An 8,211-nucleotide genomic window follows, 5' to 3' on the forward strand; every position below is an offset into this window, starting at 1 on the left:
TTTCTTACTCTAGTAGTATTTGTGTCTCTACCCACCTCAGATACCTCTGTGTTCTCAGTTATTCTGGTTCATTTTTATTAAGATTTTTAAAACATCATTATTTCTTCCTGTTTTAAAGATATAAAACTCTGGCTAATTTATTTTGGCCAAAGGGAGAATACCAGAAGAGCACTGGTGTTGTTGTCGCCACGTGTTCCAGGAAACAAAGTCACTCAGAAGGACAATGCAGATAGTGGAGTGCAGTTTATTACACTGGCAGGGCCAAGGCAGAGTCTCCTCTTAGCCAAGGACCCTGACCAGTTTTTGTGAAAACCTTATATACCCTAAGTGTATAAGGTTCCCTGAAACTAGTCTGAACAAAGGAAAAAGAAAGATACAATCAAAATTAATCTGTGATCACATGCCTTAAGCCTAGGTAGTTAACAGTGAACAATTATCCATAGGCCTGTGGTCATACCCCAATAAGCATAACAGAATGTATGATTCTATTAGGTTATACAGATAATTAGGGTATTCTTTTAGGCGATGGAGGGCCCTGGGGCTCTTCCTTCCAGGGGCCTGGTTTTCCAGTTGGTATATCATTTCCATAGATACTGGGCATATAGCTCAAAGTCCACAGTCCGGCCCAAGACAGAGTCCTGCTTTCAAGATAGAGCTTGTTCTGTTTCCTCCTTCAGTGCAATCCCAGGAAAGACAATTCAAGACTAGGTAAACTTGGAAACTCCAATTCTAATTCACAGTGAAGTGAGTCAGGCTGGGACCTGGGACACTTGGTTTCAATGCTTGCACCTGGACACACACCTCTCCTGGAACAACAAAAATACAAAGAAACTCTATGGGACTAAAAATAACTGTGTGCTAGATATGCAGATGACACCACCCTTATGGCAGAAAGTGAAGAGGAACTCAAAAGCCTCTTTATGAAAGTGAAAGTGGAGAGTGAAAAAGTTGGCTTAAAGCTGTTGAATTCAGAAAACAAAGATCATGGCATCCAGTCCCATCACTTAATGGGAAATAGATGGGGAAACAGTGGAAACAGTGTCAGACTTTATTTTTCTGGGCTCCAAAGTCACTGCAGATGGTGACTGCAGCCATGAAATTAAAAGACGCTTACTCCTTGGAAGGAAAGTTATGACCAACCTAGATAGCATATTCAAAAGCAGAGACATTACTTTGCCAACAAAGGTTCGTCTAGTCAAGGCTATGGTTTTTCCAGTGGTTGTGTATGGATGTGAGAGTTGGACTGTGAAGAAGGCTGAGCACCGAAGAATTGATGCTTTTGAACTGTGGTGTTGGAGAAGACTCCTGAGAGTCCTATGGACCGCAAGGAGATCCAACCAGTCCATTCTGAAGGAGATCAGCCCTGGGATTTCTTTGGAAGGAATGATGCTGAAGCTGAAACTCCAGGACTTTGGCCACCTCATGTGAAGAATTGACTCATTGGAAAAGACTCTGATGCTGGGAGGGATTGGGGGCAGGAGGAGAAGGGGACGACAGAGGATGAGATGGCTGGATGGCATCACTGACTCGATGGACATGAGTCTGAGTGAACTCCGGGAGTTGGTGACGGACAGGGAGGCCTGGCGTGCTGCGATTCACGGGGTTGCAAAGAGTCGGACACGACTGAGCGACTGATCTGATCTGAAGATGCAGAGAGATAAAAAAAAATCCAACTTCCTCTTTCGAGGGAACCTGGAGCAAAAACAGAATGTTAGGAGCAAAAGCAGAGTATTGAGCATTCACCTTGGACACAGCACCACCTGAAGGAGTGGGCAAAACACCTAAATCACTCCTTTGCCTCCACCCATATACCCCTCCCCTCACCCCGTATAAGGAATAAGCTTCTCCCCCACTCTGGGGAACCAGCATTCAAGGGGATCTGTTGTTTATTCTCCCTGTCTTTGCAGCATGGGCCGCTAGTCAATTTCTATTGATTGGGGAAGGCCAAGACCTCTGTTTCCTAACAGAGAGAGGGAGAGGACTGGGGACACTGATAGTATTTATTTCGTGAATGTGGAAATGTGAATTACTAACTGCTGCCTGAGACAGGATTTGCTCTTTTGGAAGTCTAATATGAGTCTAGGAGGGCTCGGATGTTTCTTTCTCGCAAGACGGATTCTCCTGCAGTCTTGTTTTGGATTTCAAAGGTCTGTGAAAAAGGGAACAGATGACCCTGTGTTTGTAGCGTTGAGCACGAGAGGGTTTAAGAATACAAGGAAACACAGTTTATTCTTGTTTGGGAAGGAAGACACTGATCACGAAGCTGGTTTCCACTGGCGGAGTGTGATCCCTACGGCTGTGCAGACTCCGGAGACTGCACAGATATGAGGGAGGGGGGCGCTTGTGTGAGGTTGTCCGTCTACTTTGCCAGAGTCAAAGTGAGTGTTTATGCAACTGACCTTTCAGGTTAAGGGCGATCATTTGCTGCTTATTTGAAAGAAAGCATGTTTTGTCCTTGGGCTTGAACCTTTAAACTGACAACCTACTTTTATCGACCCAAGGACTGGACTGTCAAACGTAGGGTTTTGTGTGTGTGTGTGTGTGTGTGTGTGTTTTGTCAAGTTTCATCTTTCCTGACTTGCTGTTTTAGTTACCTGGACAGCGGCTTGTTGAACCGCGCCAAATGTCAACATCGACGTTACTTGTCCCAAGGCTTTCAAGATAGAAGCTAACTTATATTGTCTAAGTTTGTGCAGCGTCTTTACCTTTATAAGTTTTATTGGAACTGCGCCACTAACAATGCTAGGAACGGGACGCGCGTTAAATGAGGTCACGAAAGGGGTGTGGAATATGTAGATACGAGCAGTGACTGCTGGTCGTGTTTAAGCAACATATATATTTCCTAAGAGTTTAGACAATTTCCAGATGTCAAATGCTGCTGGTGGTAATTATCTCTTGGAAACTCTTTATACTTCAGAAGGGGAGTAGTACAGACTGCATGAGAAAAGTCGTCCTACATATAGAGTGATTTGGATCTGATGGTGTGGTACCAAGCTTTGTTAGCAATTCATACTTACCTGGCAGGGGAGATACCATGATCATGAAGGTGGTTTCCCCAGAGTGAGGCTCATCCATTGCACTTCGGATGTGTTGACCCCTGCGATTTCCCCAAATGTGGGAAACTCGACTGCATAATTTGTGGTAGTGGGGGACTGCGTTCGCGCTTTACGCTGGTTTTTCTTTGTCTAAAAAAATAGAAGTTTGGGCTTTTTTGCTACTCAGTACAGTCTTTACTTTTTTTTCTAACGTGTGGCAGTTTATGTTATTTATCATTTAGGTACTAAATTGATATTCTGCATGTCGTTAACTGTTTTCTAGAACTTGCTTGAGTTCACGGTCGTTGAGTTCCTGATACTCTCCCGATCTTCTTTTTTTGTCGTTTCCTTTTTTTTTTTTTTGGTTTTCGATCTTTTCCAGAGTCAGCCTTTTTTCCCATGAATCGCTTTTTCCAAAGTACTTCAGCGCGTAAAGCGCGCGGCTGGTTTTCCGTCATTAGCTCCGCCCTCTTGTGGGTGTGCGCAGAGGCGGGTGTCAGACCCCAAAGCGGCCGCGAGGTTTTTGGTTTCTGATTTTCAAAGCACTACTTTCTGAGAATGCAGTACGTTAACCGCGGCTTTCAAAGTGTTCAGAAAAGTCAGTTTTTACAGGTCGAACGTCGAAATGCAGGAGCTCCCTTTCTTTTCCTGGGAAGAATTTGCACTTTCCTCTTCTTTCTCTGCTACCTCTGTGAATTACTTGCTGTCGGCCTTTCTTTGATTTTGAAGCCAGCAGTGTTAGCATCTTGTGTCCGCTGACTTCTATCTTCTCTGGTCTTTCCTATTAATAGGCCGTCTTGGTAGTTTGCTGTACTGCTCTCCGGCTCAAATCCTTAATCACATCTGCCAAAATTTCTTTTTTTGTATGAAGTAACATATTCGCTGTGGTGTTGCAGAAGACTCTTGAGAGTCCCTTGGACTGCAAAAAGATCCAACCAGTCCATCCTAAAGGAGTCCTGGGTGTTCATTGGAAGGACTGATGTTGAAGCCGAAACTCCAATACTTTGGCCACCTGATGCGAAGAGCTGACTCATTTGAAAAGACCCTGATGCTGGGAAAGATTGAGGGCAGGAGGAGAAGGGGACGACAGAGGATGAGATGGTTGGATGGCATCACCGATTCAATGGACATGGGTTTGGGTGGACTCCGGGAGTTGATGATGGACAGGGAGGCCTGGCGTGCTGCAGTTCATGGGGTCGCAAAGAGTCAGACACGACTGAGCGACTGAACTGAACTGAACATATTTGCAGGTTCCAGAGACTGGAATGTGCGCAGTTTTGGTGGGTTGTCATTCAGCCTTCCACCTTCATAAAACCTGATTTTTTCGTCATTCTCAGGAGTGTGGAGCATGTAAATTTGCTGAGTGTCTCCGTCTCCTGTCCTTGTTTACATTGTACGTATATTTGTGATTTTCGCAGATACTCTGAGATCCAAAATATTATTGCTTGGCTTTTGTAGTACGGAGAAGTCTTTCTTTTGTAAATGACAGACTAGAACTTGCATGAAGAGAATGACGGTATATTAGGAGTGTTCAGAATCTGAAGCGGTGTCAGGCACACTTTCTACTTAAGGTGTTTGGAGACGGGTATGAGGTGAACCACTGAGAGCTCGATGACGAGGTAAAATTGTTCAGTCGATCACTCGTGTCCGACTCTTTGCCACCTCGTGGACTGCAGCACACCAGGTTTCCCTGTCCAACACCAACTCCCGGAGTTTACTCAAACTCATGCCCATTGAGTCGGTAATGCCATCCAACCATCATCCCTTGTCGTTCCCTTCTCCTTCTGCCTTCAGTCTTTCCCAGCATCAGGATCTTTTCAAATGAGTCAGCTCTTCGCATCAGGTGGCTAAAGTATTGGAGTTTCAGCTTCAACATCAGTCCTTCCAGTGCATATTCAGGACTGATTTCCTTTAGGATGGACTGGTTGGATCTCCTTGCAGTCCAAGGGACTCTCAAGTCTTCTCCAACACAGTTCAAAAGCATCAATCCTTGGGTGCTCAGCTTTCTTTATAGTCCAAGTCTCACATCCATACATGACTACTGGAAAACCATAGCTTTGACTAGAGGGACCTTTTCTTATTTGGCATCAATCTGTTGTTCCATGTCCAGTTCTAACTGTTGCTTCCTGACCTGCATACAGATTTCTCAAGAGGCAGGTCAGGTGGTCAGCTATTCCCATCTCTTTCAGAATTTTCCAGTTTATTGTGATCCACACAGTCAAAGGTTTTGGCATAGTCAATGAAGCAGAACCAGATGTTTTTCTGGAACTCTTTTGCTTTTTCGATGATCCAGAGGATGTTGGCAATTTGATCTCTGGTTCCTTTGCCTTTTCTAAAACCAGCTTGAATATCTGGAAGTTCACAGTTCACATATTGTTGAAGCCTGGCCTGGAGAATTTTGAGCATTACTTTACTAGCGTGTGAGATGAGTGCATTTGTGCGGTAGTTTGAGCATTCTTTGGCATTACCCTTCTTTGGGATTGGAATGAAAACTGACCTTTTCCAGTCCTGTGGCCACTGCTGAGTTTTCCAAATTTGCTGGCATATTGAATGCAGCCTTTTCATAGCACTATCTTTTAGGATTTGAAATAGCTCAACTGGAATTCATCACCTCCACTAGCTTTGTTTTTAGTGATGCTTCCTAAGGCCCACTTGACTTCGCTTTCCAGGATGTCTGGCTCTAGGTGAGTGATCACACCATCGTGATTATCTGGGTCGTGAAGATCTTTTTTGTACAGTTCTTCTGTGTATTCTTGCCACCTCTTCTTAATATCTTCTGCTTTGGTTAGGTCCATTCCATTTTAGTCCTTTATTGAGCCCATCTTTGCATGAAATGTTCCCTTGATAGCTCTCATTTTCTTGAAGAGATCTCTAGTCTTCCCATTCTGTTGTTTTCCTCTATTTCTTTGCACTGATCACTGAGGAAGGCTTTCTTATCTCTCCTTGCTATGCTTTGAAACAGCATTCAAACAGGTATATCTTTCAGTTTCTCCTTTGCTTTCTGCTTCTCTTCTTTTCACAGCTATTTGTAAACCCTCCTCAGACAGCCATTTTGCTTTTTTGCATTTCTTTTTCTTGGGGATGGTCTTGATCCCTATCTCCTGTACAATGTCACGAACCTCAGTCCATAGTTCATCAGGCACTCTATCAGATCTAGTCCTTTAAATCTATTTCTCACTTCCACTGTATAATCATAAAGGATTTGATTTAGGTCATACCTGGATGGTCTAGTGGTTTTCCCTACTTTCTTCAATTTAAGTCTGAATTTGGTAATAAGGAGTTCATGATCTGAGCTGCAGTCAGCTCCCAGTCTTGTTTTTGCTGACTGTATAGGGCTTCTCCATCTTTGGTTTCAAAGAATATAATCAATCTGATTTGGGTATTGACCATCTGGTGATGTCCATGTGTAGAGTCTTCTCTTTTGTTGGAAGAGGGTGTTTGCTGTGACCAGTGCATTCTCTTGGCAAAACTCTATTAGCCTTTGTCCTGCTTCATTCTGTACTCCAAGGCCAAATTTGCCTGTTACTCCAGGTGTTTCTTGACTTCCTACTTTTGCATTCCAGCCCCCTATAATGAAAAGGACATCTTTTTTGGGTGTTAGTTCTAGAAGGTCTTGGAGGTCTTCATAGAACCATTCAACCTTAGTTTTTCAGCATTACCAGTCAGGGCATAGGCTTGGATTACCGTGATATTGAATGGTTTGCCTTGGATAGAATTGTTACAGTGGGTTTTCTTGGTTTGGAAATTTGAGAAGTTTGTGGCAGCTTTCCAACAGGTGCAAGTGTTGAGGGGTCTGATTTTCAGCGAGCGTGGCACTTCCAAAGGGAACAGTTTTCTATTATGTAACAGGTCCTGGCTGTTACTGAGCCTCTTCTGAAGCATTTATTATCTATAATCAGGACCCAGTTCCTCCCACTGAGATGATCCTTCTGATGTTCTGTCAGAAGTTCAGCTTAGCCTGAAATCTCAGTGCCAGACATCCGTGTGGGCACTGTGGGCACCATAGGGCAGTGGTCCTTGGCACCGTCGACATGGTTATCTGGGTTTATCAGGAGAGAAAAACCAGGGTTTTGGTGAGTGTTAACAGTGTATGTGTGTGTGTGGAAGACAGGGAATGAATTTATAGTTTCTTTATATTTTCTCTATGTACTTGTATTTTAAATATTGTTTTATTCTCTGTAGTTCTCTTTGAGGTCATTAAACAAAAGCAATCTAAGTGTTGAAAGAAAATGTTAGGTTGTTTTTTTGACCTGTACTATGTAGTTAGGCCAATGATGGTTGTGTCTGTACTGAACACAGGCAGCCTTCTTTATTCTTATCCTTATTTCCTAAAAAATACAATGTAAAAACTATTTACATAGTACTTAACATTGTGTTAGGTATTATAAGTGGGCTTCCCTGGTGGCTCAGTAGTAAAGAATCCACCTGCCAATGCAGGAGATTGGAGTTGGATCCCTGGGTGGGGGAAGATCCCCTGGAGAAGGAAATGGCAACCCACTCCAGTATTCTTGGCTGGAGAATCCCATGGACAGAGGAGCCTGATGGGCTACGTGCATGTGGGCCCAAAGGGTCAGACAGGACTGAGCAACTGAGTACCCACCATGTATTATAAGTAATCTAGAAATGATTTAAAGTATTCAGGGAGGAAGGATGTGTATAGGTCATATGCAAATACTAGGCCATTTTATGTAAGGAACTTGAGCACCCCCAGGTCTTAGTATCTGTGGGGGGTCCTGGAACCAATCTCTGGGAGCAGAGGGACCTCTGTGCTTCCGAAAATCCATTTAGAGCTGTGGGTCTCAAACCCCCACTACATGTTAGGACCACTCCAGGCAACTAAAAAATGGTGATGCTCTGGTTCCTTCCGCAACCAAAGATGATCAATTCAGTAGGCTTGGAATGGGACTTTGGTGTATTTAAAGTCCCCAGATGATTCTGAAGTGGAGCCGGGGCTGGGTAGTTCTGGATAAGCATTTTCGTACAGGACCCAGCTGTCAAGATGCATGTAACATATCCTTTATTAGCCAAGTAAATATTTGCTTTACTAAGTCCTTCCTCTGTTCATTCTCAGTGCTCATGAAACTGTAATTTAAAGCCCTTAGGGTATCTGCTATACCATCAAATATATTTCATTATATTTAATAGCACCCTCCCAGCGATGGCAAATACTGCTTCA

The 8,211-nt window shown here is 43.6% G+C and overlaps 1 non-coding gene across 1 annotated transcript; it reads left to right on the forward strand.

The window, feature by feature from the left end:
* Positions 1-3,009: 3,009 nt before the first annotated feature.
* On the forward strand, positions 3,010-3,173 carry LOC113894829. The gene has a single exon (XR_003511673.1). It is a non-coding gene; the product is annotated as a U1 spliceosomal RNA (small nuclear RNA).
* Positions 3,174-8,211: the final 5,038 nt, after the last annotated feature.

The sequence above is a fragment of the Bos indicus x Bos taurus genome, chromosome 6 (assembly GCF_003369695.1).
Source record: "Bos indicus x Bos taurus breed Angus x Brahman F1 hybrid chromosome 6, Bos_hybrid_MaternalHap_v2.0, whole genome shotgun sequence".
NCBI classification, from domain to species: domain Eukaryota; kingdom Metazoa; phylum Chordata; class Mammalia; order Artiodactyla; family Bovidae; genus Bos; species Bos indicus x Bos taurus.